This window comes from Microcebus murinus, chromosome X (assembly GCF_040939455.1).
Source record: "Microcebus murinus isolate Inina chromosome X, M.murinus_Inina_mat1.0, whole genome shotgun sequence".
NCBI classification, from domain to species: domain Eukaryota; kingdom Metazoa; phylum Chordata; class Mammalia; order Primates; family Cheirogaleidae; genus Microcebus; species Microcebus murinus.
The window spans coordinates 83,141,865-83,153,774 of NC_134136.1; the positions used below are offsets into that span (position 1 = coordinate 83,141,865).

Genomic DNA, 11,910 nt, shown 5'->3' on the forward strand with positions numbered 1-11,910 from the left:
TGCGTGTGAAGTGCCTTGTCTTCTTGTCCCTCCTATTGGGTTACATTTTAGCTGGTAACCGGAGCCCTCTGTGCTCACAGGCAAATATAAATTCAAGTGCAAGATTATTTGCCCAGGGCTGGGTTTTTTTGTTGTTATTTTCAGAACGCCTTGTCTACTATTCAGTGGTTCCAACGCTCTATTAGTTCCAAGAGATTCTTTGAAATGGGATCTAAACTTCTTCATTTCTCCCCACAGCGTCAGTTTGGCGTGTGGGTGAATTTGCAGTAGGTGCACGCACATTAAGATTTTTTCTGCAGCAGAAGCCGCAAGCTTGCTAAGTTAACATTAGGACAGAGGAACCCTCAAAAGCATTCTCTGGGACAGGCAAACTTCTTCCGACCCCAAGTAACACAGTTAACTCCATGACCCCATATCAGCAAACATCTCCATCCCTATGCTCATGAACTCTAGTAGCCTGCTCTGCGGAAGAAGTTAAAATCTAACAGTATATTAACACCATCTGAAAATTAGCAATTGAACCTAAGTCCCAATATTTGGACTATGTGGCTCTGATGATCTCGCCTTTAACAATTTAAATAAAGATTTATGAAGCCTGAATCGAGCTGTTATTTTGCTTAACATTTGACAGAGCACATGAGAAATCACACACACACACACACACACACACACACAGCTAGAAGGGAAATTCTGATAAAAATGTATTTGTTCTTAAATAGAAGAGTCTGGTTCAATTTTTTCCTGGCTGCTACTAAGAGGGGTACAATAGCATTAGCCGGTGGTTAATATAGGAAAGTCAAACGATTTAGTCATCTTCACACGCCACTTTTTGGTCCTCAACCGCTGTTGAATAAATGGATGCAAGAAAGGAAAAAAAAAATACCAGCAAATTCACTTCCTCAAATGAGTTTAGTGATTTTAGACACTTTTAAGTAACTTCATACCCCGTTGGGTCTGCTTTCTGCTCTGTGTCCATACGTACTCTCAACATTGTCAAACTCCCTGCAAACATCCTCAGATTATCTTCTACATCTGCTGAACCCATTAACGCAGGACAGACATGTCAAGGCATGAATGTGCCTGTTTGCATTGTAAAATTCAAGACAAGAACGTGACCCATGAGGCGTTCCAGTAACTTTTGACCGGGGAGCCTCTGTAAGACAGATTCCCTGATTTGGAAGTTGTTATCTATTTTAAAGAATCAGGAAGAGGAATTTTCCTCTTAGACAACACAACCTGCGTGGCATATTTACACACTCCTACCTCACCAGGATGAGTGAGGCCGTCTACTTTCAAGGGTTTTCATGGTTCTAAAAGAACTTAAATTGTTGAAAAAAAAATGGATTGCATGAGGGTGGGAGAGTTTTAGGCAGTTACCTGTGATGTTACCAGATCTTTTAGACTTGAGTACATTAGAATGCAAGGCGTTGTTCATGCCTTAAAGGTGCTAAAGTATCTATTGCTTATTGATTTTAAAAAGACCATAGGAAATGGTCCTTAATTAATAAGTCTGGCCCCACTACCATATTTTTTAAAAAAAACCCAATCTCTCAGGCTCTCGATTATTTTGTTGAATCAAAGCAATTTGTTTTATGTATTTACTCACAGAATTTACTAAAATGAAAATCAAGGTTTTACATGACAAAATGTTAAAATATAACCAGCTATCCAAACCTGGCAGGTGAGAAAATTCTACTACATTGTAGTGAACGTGCTTTAGTGTGATCCCAGGGTCTTTCTCTTCATTACTGTCTCCTACTTTATCTGTTCTTCTGCAGAAGTAGAATTACCTTCATTTCTCCTGTAATCCTTTTAAGGACTCCTGAGACCTTATCACTCATCTAAATGGAAAGAAGGAAGGGAAGAAAGAAGGAAGGAGTGAGGGCAAGAGGGAGGGAAGGAAGAAAAAGAGAAGGGAGAATGATGGAGGAAAGAAAGGAAAGAAGAAAGGAGGGAAGGGAGGAAAGGAAGAAAGAAAAGAAGGAAGGAAGAAGGGAAAGGGGAAAGAGGGAGTGGAGGAAGGGGAGGAAGAGGGAAAGAGGGAAGGAAAGAAGGAGGAAAAAAAGGGAGAGAGGGAAGAGGGAGTGGAGGAAGAGGAGGAAGAGGGAAAGAAGGAAGGAAAGAAGGAGGAAAAAAAGGGAGAGAGGGAGGGAGGGAGGGAAGGAGAGGAGATGAAAGAAACCATAGTGCATACCAGAAAATAGGAAGAGGTGATATATGTGAACTAAGTACCTTAACAACTTACTTATGAACATTCCCACACAGGCAGCATTTTTGAGGACTGTGATGTGTCTAATTCCTCTCTGTGCCACTGAATTTGCTTCCTGGTCTGAATCTAGCATGTAGTAGATGCTCAATTAAAACGACGAATGAAAGAACATGCATAAAGACCAAGCTCCTGCTGGAGAAGGAAGACGCTTTCCAGAAAACGATAAATACATCTGTCTTAGCCACCAAATTTCCTTCTTGCCAGTGCTAGCAAGCTGCATCCCTGAGCCCCCCTTGCTCATTTTTCAACTTGAGCAAGGCCATAGAAGAGATTCAGACAAGGAAGTCTGTCCCATGGAGGGTGTACGGAAGTGTGGGCAGGGCGCTATCACCACGGCCACCCCCCAAAGCACAGAGGACAGCACCGATTTGCAGTGACCTCCTCGTAACCTCAGACGGTCTCTCAGTCTTGCACTCTAGGGGCAGGTGCTGCCCATCCATCCAAGCAGAAGACACGCACGCCTGTCACAAGCTGCCACCAACAGGAGGTGAACCGACTGGTTAGCAAAGGCACAGCAAGGAGCAGTTACTCCGCCAGGAAAGGCTGCCTCACGCTTGCCACCGTGTCACCATTCATGAATAGCTCTTCCACCTGACTCCACTCTGAGCCTGCAGTTTCTGTGGACCATCACATGGACGGACCAGTTTCTGTGGGCCGGCCTGGAAATCGCATATAACAGTTGCTTTTGGAAGATACATGTCAGAGTCTGTGTGTGTGTGTATAAAATATATATGCTTATACATACATTTTATTATATAATCATGAATTTTATTCATTATCATTTATTCATTATATAATATGAATTTTATTACATGTTATATGTAATTATACAATGTATTTATATAATGCATTATATTTAAATGAATTGTATTCAATATGTGAGAATTATAAATGTATATAATTCATTTGCATGATATATTTTTATGAACGTTATATATGCTATATATTTATATATAATTATACTTAAATGACACATTATGCATTTAAATGAATCATATTATATATATATATATATATATATATGTTTGCAATGAATGAATGTTGAACCACATCTAGTTTAGATGAAAAGGGCTTCCATCACCAATTGTATAAATTGTATGTAAATACAAGTAAAGGAATGTATGTATATAAGCACAATTATGTAGAAAACAATGTATTTTATATATATGAAACAGCTAGTTTCAATGATGGTTTTCTTCATCAATTATATAAATTGTGTATAAAAACGTATATAAATGTATTCGAATGTAATTATATGTAAATAATTACATAATGTATTATACATTGAAATTTAAATATATATAATGTGCATACATGCTTACATACACTATATGTTTTTACAGTTTATATTATGAAGGCTCTGCAGATGTAATTTGCATGTATTGTATGCAAGGAATGTCTCTTAGTTATACACGTGGCTGTAACCGACTGGAGATCCTTTCTGTCTGCACAGGGGCATACTGATGTTTTAGAAACCTGGGTTTGCGAGCAGTCTTGTCCTGTGTAAGCAGGTCTCTAAAGAACCTGAGCCTAGTGGTGAGGGGCCAGCCAAGGTGGGGAGCCCTCTGGCATTCACTGGCTTCTGCTGTTGCGATCGTCTGGGATATTTCCACGCGCCCCAGTAGGCGCCATGTGAATGAGTAGCCCACGTTGAATGTGAATTCAAAGGAAGTCTGTGGGAAGAGAAGGCGCCAAGACCATAAAAGACTATTAAGGGTTTCTCATCCTTTGTGGGTTCCAACTGTCTCCATGTTTACTGAAAGAGCACGCAGGGTTTCTGAAGCTGTGTTGACACAATGCCCCGTGGACTTGGAGACAAACTTGCAATGGGAACAGTCTCTCAGCACAGCCCTTTGGGCTCCAGAGAAATAAAGGTGTGAATCTCCTAGGAAGGCGGATAAAAGGGTTATGAGTTTATACCTTTTGTATAGCAGTGCCCAGTTTGATCCTTGTCAAAGTTGCCAGTCTCTCCATCCAGTGTGCCACGTGGCACAACCTTGATGGACATGGGAGGACCACATTTTATTACCTTTTTTGCAACTATGACTCGAATTTGAAAAGAAAGCTTCCGGGACACTTAGGGAAAACGGATACCTGTCCCTAAACACACCTCGCTATTTATTTAGGTCTCATTTTATTGAATGTCTTCACCCTAAATGAGAAGTACACACAGGTTGCTCGGTAACCCTCATTATGAATTTTTAAAAATCACGTATGTTTGGTGAATCATAGGGACAAGAAAAGAAAAACGACTAATGGAAAAAAAATCACATTTTTCCTTCTTGCATTTAATTTTTTTTTTTTTTTGCTTTTATCTCTGTTGCAATAGCTGAGGAAAACATTTCATGCAAGAAGTATTTGCTAGCTACGTTTTGGCATATGTGCTCATGTATGTATATAACCCTGCACATATACACTGCAATTCTTACCACGTGGCTTTATTTTTATGAGTTTTCCCACCTAACCCATTCATAGAGTTATAGTCAGTAGTAAAAATCTGAAAATATGAAAGGCACTCAATCTCCATAGGTTTTCTTCTGCGCAGGACTGCTCCCATGTTTCTGAGACCACAGTTCAACGCTTCTGGCTGAACTCCCAACTCAGGCTGACCATCGGGGTAACTGGTATGCATCACTAAGCTCTCTGACCCACCCAGCCCACAGTTCAGGACGAAATAGTGGTGGTGTTGACATATTAAACATGGAAAATGCCACCTTGTGCAAGTCACAGAACCAGGGAGATCTTTTCTGCACTTTGCAAAACTTAATATCAACTCACCAAGGTGAGTTGACTCTTTTTTATCAGTGCCAATCATGGCTTCACTAATCTCAGTCCTTTTTTGAAAGGATCCAAAAGCTTGTAATATAACTTTAAACAACCCATGTTTCTTCTCTTTCTGACTTAAATGACGGGCTAAGTTTTTCCACACTTGAAACAGTTGTGTTTTGCAAAATAGGTATCCCCGCTCCCCACTCAAAAAATACAAAAGCCAAACGAAAATAAAAAGAGAAAATGAACTTGGATGAGGGGTTGATGCGGGACTTCTAAAAATGTTGCCCAAGATGTTAATAAGATCATGTCTGGAATGGAGACTTTAAGATCCATGTTTTCATTAAATAATCAGGTACTGACCTCTCAAAACCAGAATTATCACCAATATTAACACGGCAAAACTGAGAGAGTCCCATTGTAAACCAAAGATACCACTATTACTTTGGCAAAACTCTATTTACTTATACAATGTACATTTTAAATAATGTAATCCAAACAAGATTCAGGGTCATCTCCTCACATTTCCTAAGAGCTGTGAAGGCACAGATCATTTTATTAGCATGCTACAGCTATCCGGAAATAAAGATTTCTCTCCTTGAAATTTATTCCTCAACCAATGAGACCCCATATTATGTTTTATGTTACTAGGGTTAGGTCTGTTCTCCCTCAGGTAATATTTCTGGGAGGATGGAGAGTGTGCTGGGCCACATAAGAGGTTCAGTCTGGAGAAGATGGGCTGGCTTTCCCAGACAGGGGTGCCAGACACACACACCTGGGATAGGTGTGTCCACATTAAGTGTCTGAAGTTTGAAATCACAGGTCCAAGATCGATTGTATTTTTTTTCCCCAACCACCAACCTTCTACTCCTGTGCTGATTTTATGAGCCTCTTTCTTTCTTTATTTTTTTGTTTAGCATAACCACCTGCAGAGAGAAAGCCTTCTCAGCCATACACTTATTCCAAGCCTGTGAATGGCGAAATGGCAAACCGCTAGGTGGTATCACTTTTTTTTTCCTTTTTGATCTGTGCCACTGGGCCCCAAGAAAAATGAGGAAGGGTTTCCTACACTCCTACACACCCACTCACTTAACAGAGAACAGTGCAGACTTTGAAAGGCCAAATGTAGGTTGTTTAGAGAAAAATGACAAAACTGGAAAATATTCGTGGAGTGAATGGCAGTCCGGGGCACAACGGACCACCTAATACTGCCTCGGCCACGTGGACTTCAATTTTGGTTCTTCCTTTCCTCACTGACTAGGCAAAAGCTGCATCTTTGATTGAAGACTCGTAGCTAAGGAGTCTAAGGGGTCAGCACAGAAGGCACAGCCTGTCAGAAAATTCATTAGCATAATTAAGTAGAAGATGAAGTCTGTCCTCTAAAAGACAAACAAATACAAAGTATCCACAAACAAATACAAAGAAAGGGGGAACTGATTTAAACTAAACTGAACATATATATATTTTTTTCATTTGGGAACTTAACACATACTGTTAGAAGGCAGAAAGCAGTACAGAAAGAGTATACATGCTGGTTTACATATTAGTACTAAAATTCTGTTCCTTACATTTGACTTGCACATATTAAAATCGGGGCTCACGGTATTTGGAATTTACGTCTATTTTAACCAGATAAGCCTATCTTCAGAGCCAGGGTATTAAGGACTTGAAACATTGTCATACCATGACTTCATTTGAATATAATGCAGTCAACAAGTTGCATTATTGATGACAAGCAACCGTGTAAGGAAAGTTTGCAATAGGAAGTACCAATTAGAACGGAAGAATGTTAAAGCCAGGTCTTTCTCCAAAGCACTTGAATTTCATTTTACTTTTGTGAGAACCTTTTCTGTTGGGGTCTGGAGATGAAAGCAGAGTATTCTAAAGAGTTCTTAATAGAGACCGCTGCACATTCTGAAAGCAACCTCTTTGTGGAGCCACTCAACCCTCTCATCTTTGTGGAGAGCCATAAGCTGTGCACAAATTACTACACACACAAAATAAAATGATCAAGTTTATAAATAAATAAAAAAAAACCCATAAACTTATCATGAGTCTGCATTCCGGGCCGAAAACTGTGAACTTCCAAATACATTCATGTTTATTTCCTGGTCAAGTTCACAGCATCCAGATACCTGCAGTATCTATCTACCTTATGCAGTCAGCAGTCCCTTATCAAATATCTTTTCTATTCTTAGATTTGGGTAAAAAATCAGCCAAGGCCACTGATTTTAGAGCTAACTATATCCGGCATTGCATTATTTTATTTTTTTAAAAACTCACACGCACACACATGCAAAGGGAAGCAACAATTTTTCCAACCAAGAAGGAAATATCCAAGCACCTTTAAAACTGCATGCAAGCACAGGCATTATGATGAAAATGTAATTATCCTCCTGGTTTCAAAAAAAAAAAAAAAAAAAGAAAATCGAACCTCTCCTTTTAATCCAGTGACTTAAAACTGATGAAGTAATTTTCCACTTGCTACAATTGGCCCTGATTGTATTCTGATATGTCACATAACAGACTCTTTAAAATGTCCATAGATAGATAGATAGATACAGATGCAAATGCAGATACAGATAGATACACATTCTACATTTCCTTGCATATTAGAATACTGAATTGCTAATCTGAGAAAATACAATGCAAGCTTGCAAATGTCTCCATAAAATTCGTATGTTCTGAATTTCAGGACCAATAGAAATTCCGAATTTTTTTTTTTTTTCTGGAAATAAGGGATTGAGACAACCAGGAACCATTAGCACGCCCGCCTACCCCCCTCCACACAACTCCATTCTGTTCCATCTACACAGGAAAATCTACTAGGAGGATTTTAGAGGATTACTGTTAACGTCTTCCCCACAGCCAACTAAAGGTATGAAATAATTCTCCACTCTCCAAATCTTCCCCCACAGAAATGCAGATTTCTTTGTAAGCCGATCCCGTCTCCTGCGGGCTCCGCCGTTCTCGCCGGGAAAGCGCCAAGCTAGTCGGTTCTAACCAGGCAGGTCTCTCGCCAGCCTGGGAAGCCTTTGTTCCCCATCAAAGTCGGGTCTCCTCATCCTGGCCATTTCATGTCTAGCGCGGAAGGTACCTGCCCGCGATTTCTGAAGCATGCACTGATATGTGGCCCGCAGAACGCCTACACAACGTGGCGAATTCTGCTTCGTCAGGATAACCAGGTCTCCCTAAACTTTTTCCTTTCCTTCCCCCCCCCTTTTCTTTTCTGCTTCGCGTGCCTCCCACCGCGTTAAGGGCTGATGCTGAGATTGGAGTTCGTGCACACACGACTCCCCCTGTTTGAGAAAACAGTTAAATGCCACGCGCTCGGGTGTCGAAACCCGGTCAGCAATGCACCCCTTCAAAAAACATCCGTTATGCGCACCTGGAACCGCACCGCCACCAACACCACCACCACCACCACCACCCGCAAGTGACCAAAGAGGAAAAAAATAAAATAAAATGAAAATCCGAAGAAGAATCCATACTACCACCTTGTGGCTTCTGCTCGCAAGAACAGCACCTGTTTAGTTCAATACCCCCCACCCAACCCTCACCCCGAATTTCTCAAGTTGGGTCCAAACGACAGATCGGGATGCTCCGTCCCGGCTCGCCCCGCACCGGCCCGTGCGCTCAGTCCAGCTCCTGCCGCGCGCGCGCCCAGCGCTGCAGCCACCGCGCACGGAGGGCGCCGACCCCCGCGGCCGCCTCCTAATCGACCCCACCGCCACCAAGGCTCCCTCCCCCGCCACCCCCAGGACAGCAGCACTGTGCCACCCAAAATAAATAAAAAGAGGCCCGCACCTGCCTGCCCGGCGATTCAGAGGAAGGAGCCAGAGAATCGGAAACCCGCAGCCAAAAAAAAATAAATAATCCTTCTGGGGAAGGGGAGGGTGTAGGTAGAGGACGTCCTCCTCAGGGTGCCCCCGGCCCTCCGGGCGGGACATCCGTTCCCAGGGTGGTCCGCGCCGGGCCTCCGGGGTGCAGGGCTCGGCGTGACCCCCGCCCCCGCCCCGCCGCTCCGGGAAGAAAGGGCGCTGTGTCTGGCGGCCAGCAGGCGCCGGAATGGTGCGCCCGGGCCCAGGGTTGCGCGGGGCACGGGGCCCCGATCCTGGGGCTCAAAGCCCGGGCGACCCTAGCCGGGGGACTCGAGCCTACCGGTTCTTGCAGGGGGGCGAAAAAGCCAGGTTTGGTTGGGGGGCGCAGGGAGGAAGGGGGCGTCCAGGAGAGTAACTGAAGGATGAGAACGTCCCCAGGGAAGGCGACCGGCCTCCTGGAAAACGGGAGGGAGACAGAGCAGCCGGAGCGGAGGGCGCAGGCGGGGACCGGGGCCTCTCCTCCCACGGCGAGCCCTCCACCCACGCGTCAGCTGCAGCCCCACGGCACTTACCTCCCTCCCCGCACCCCCGCCCGCGCTCCCGCAGGTCCGGCCGCGCGCGTGCGGGCGCAGGCTGGGGGCGCCTCCGCCGCTCTCTCGGCGGGCTCCGGGCCCCTCTCCCACACCCCGCGGTGTACCGGGCCGCGGGCTGCGCGCTCCGAGGATCTTGGCCATCCGCGCAGCCCCCCGGAGTGGGAGGGGGCCTCGCGGGAATGGCTGGGGGAGACCCGATGATGTCTGCCCGGGACAGCTGAGAGCCTTAGGATGCGGGAGTGGGGAGGAGGAGGATGACTGTTGTGCCGTCCAAGGCTAAGGAGGCGGTCCGCCCATTGGAACCGATTCCCCCGACAACCCCCACACCCGCCCCTCCTCGGGGGCTGGCGCCAGGGTGCGCCCCGCAGGCTCTGCCCTGGTCCCCTGCCCAGAGAAGGGACGTTCTCTGTGGGCACCGACTGGGGCTCCGGATCTCCTGAGACCCGGGCCGGGGTGCCCAGCGCCTGTCCCTGCAGCTGCCAACTTTTCGGGTGCTCCGGAAAAGCGGGTAGCTCGGGGACTGTTCTCCGGGCTGCAGCTGCGCGCCCGCGGAAAGGTCCAGGCCAGACTCCAAGGCTGGAGAAGCAGCAAAAGCAGCAGCTTCCCCCATTCCGCAGTTTACCTGCCCCCCCCCGCCCCCCACCAACCTACACACACACACACACACACACACACACACACACACACACACAGCCACGCGCGCGCGAAGGGGCGCCTGCAGCCCGCTCCCCGGCTTGGCAGAAGCCGCGCAGAGCTACCGTCATTCCGTCTTCGCCCCGGGTCTCCAGCGCGCCCAGACTGTTCCCCGGCAAACCCAAGCCAGGTCCTAATCAATCACGTGCGTTATTTCGTGCATCACACAAGCCGTCATTTTATCCCAGGCCAGGAGATGAAGGAGGAAAAAAAAATCGCTTAATGCAACCCCAGCCAAGCTTGTTTTCCCTTTTCTTCCTTTCTGCTTAACTCCCCCTCTCCCCCTCCCACCCCTCCCAGAAAAAAGCAGAAGCCCCCCAGGCGGTGGTAGCTGGCAGTTTTCTTAAAGAAGGAGGAGGAAAAAAGAAAAGAAAAGAAAAGCCTCCTCCGGTTGCTCACAGTTTGCAGAAGTCCTGCTGCCTTCCCCATCTCCAGCTCTGGCTTGCAGAGAACTGGCGCTTCGCTCCTTCTCTGCCTGTACTGCAGATATATATATTTTTTTTTTCCCTCCTCTCTCCGCCACACTCTTCTGTTTATTTGTATGTAAGGCAGCACTACTTTGTAAACACATCACACACGGCCCCGGAGCCTTTCAAATAAATAGCTGATGGCAGCAGAAAGCTTCCAAACCACGGTGGTTCCGATTACTATTCTTTTTTAAGTGAAAATTAAAAAAAAAAAAAAGAAAAAATCAAATGTTTCCGCAGATAGGTTTCATGTCGCTGGCACATGACAACCCGTACATATATGTTCAGGCTCCCACCCACGCCTACGAAATGGAGCGAGACAGATGGGATAAAGTCATGTCCAAATTTTACAAAAAAAAAAAGAAAGAAAGAAAGAAAAAATAAATAAATAAATGTCAGATGGAGTGAAGCTCCAACGTCTGCAGTGAAACATCGCATCCTTTTCTGGAGAGCAACTCTAAATCAAAAATGTTCCAGTGGGTTTTTAAAATAATAATAATAATCATAAATAACAACCTAGAGACACATCTTAAAACTGCACCTACCTTGTCCGCGGAAAAGCTGCGTTGGAGGTTAAGAGTTCTTTTGGCACATCCAGATTTTTGCAGGGAACCCGACCCCGGGGTATGATTCAGGAGATGTCTGTAGTCCAGGCGACTTCGCTTTCTGGAACCCCCCACCCCACCCCCAGCTAGATGTGCTCATCCAAAGGAATGCAAGGGCCCCCCGACACGGCCGTTCGGAGGAAACTCGTTGTTTCTGTCGTCAATGGTCTGCGGCCAGGGAGAAAAACCATCACAATTGAAGCAGGAAGGGCCGAGCGAGGGCTTGAATAAGAGCTCTGTGCTCAGAGACAGAGACGGGAGAGAGAGGGAGAGAGACGGGTCCGCAAGAAAAAGAGAGATTGAAGAGAGAGGTCCTGCTGTCTCCGGCGCTCTCCCTCTGCTATTGGACCAGGCTGAATGAAATTTACAAAGCCAGCAGCCAATAGATCTCCGGAGTCGGCCCCATCACTACAGAAATCGCAGCCACAGCTACAACCCGACGCAAAGACCAGCTAATCAACGTCGCAAAGCAGCGGTTAACGGAGAGATCCCGGGGACCAGGGAGGTAGCGCAGGTGGGCGCACCACTGGTCGCCAAGGTACCAGAAGATGCACACGAAACCTTCCTCCCTGGCTCTCCAGGGCTCCGCGCCAGATCGCCTCTCACACCAAACACGCTACTGTATTTGCAAACATTTTAACTCTTTAAGGTCACCGTCTACAGCAGCAGCGACGGTGGGGGGTCCTACCCATA

The 11,910-nt window shown here is 45.8% G+C and overlaps 1 protein-coding gene across 2 annotated transcripts in view; it reads right to left on the bottom strand.

Moving 5' to 3' along the window:
• NLGN4X (neuroligin 4 X-linked) overlaps positions 1–11,627 on the bottom strand; it is a 321,699-nt gene extending 310,072 nt beyond the window's left edge. The window contains exon 1 of one of the 2 annotated variants that reach the window (XM_020285070.2): positions 11,158–11,627. The gene's annotated coding sequence lies outside the window, so the exon portion shown is untranslated. Of the gene's footprint in view, positions 1–10,544; positions 10,797–11,157 lie in introns of those variants that run through there. The other variant, XM_020285072.2, reaches the window with a different exon arrangement.
• Positions 11,628–11,910: the final 283 nt, after the last annotated feature.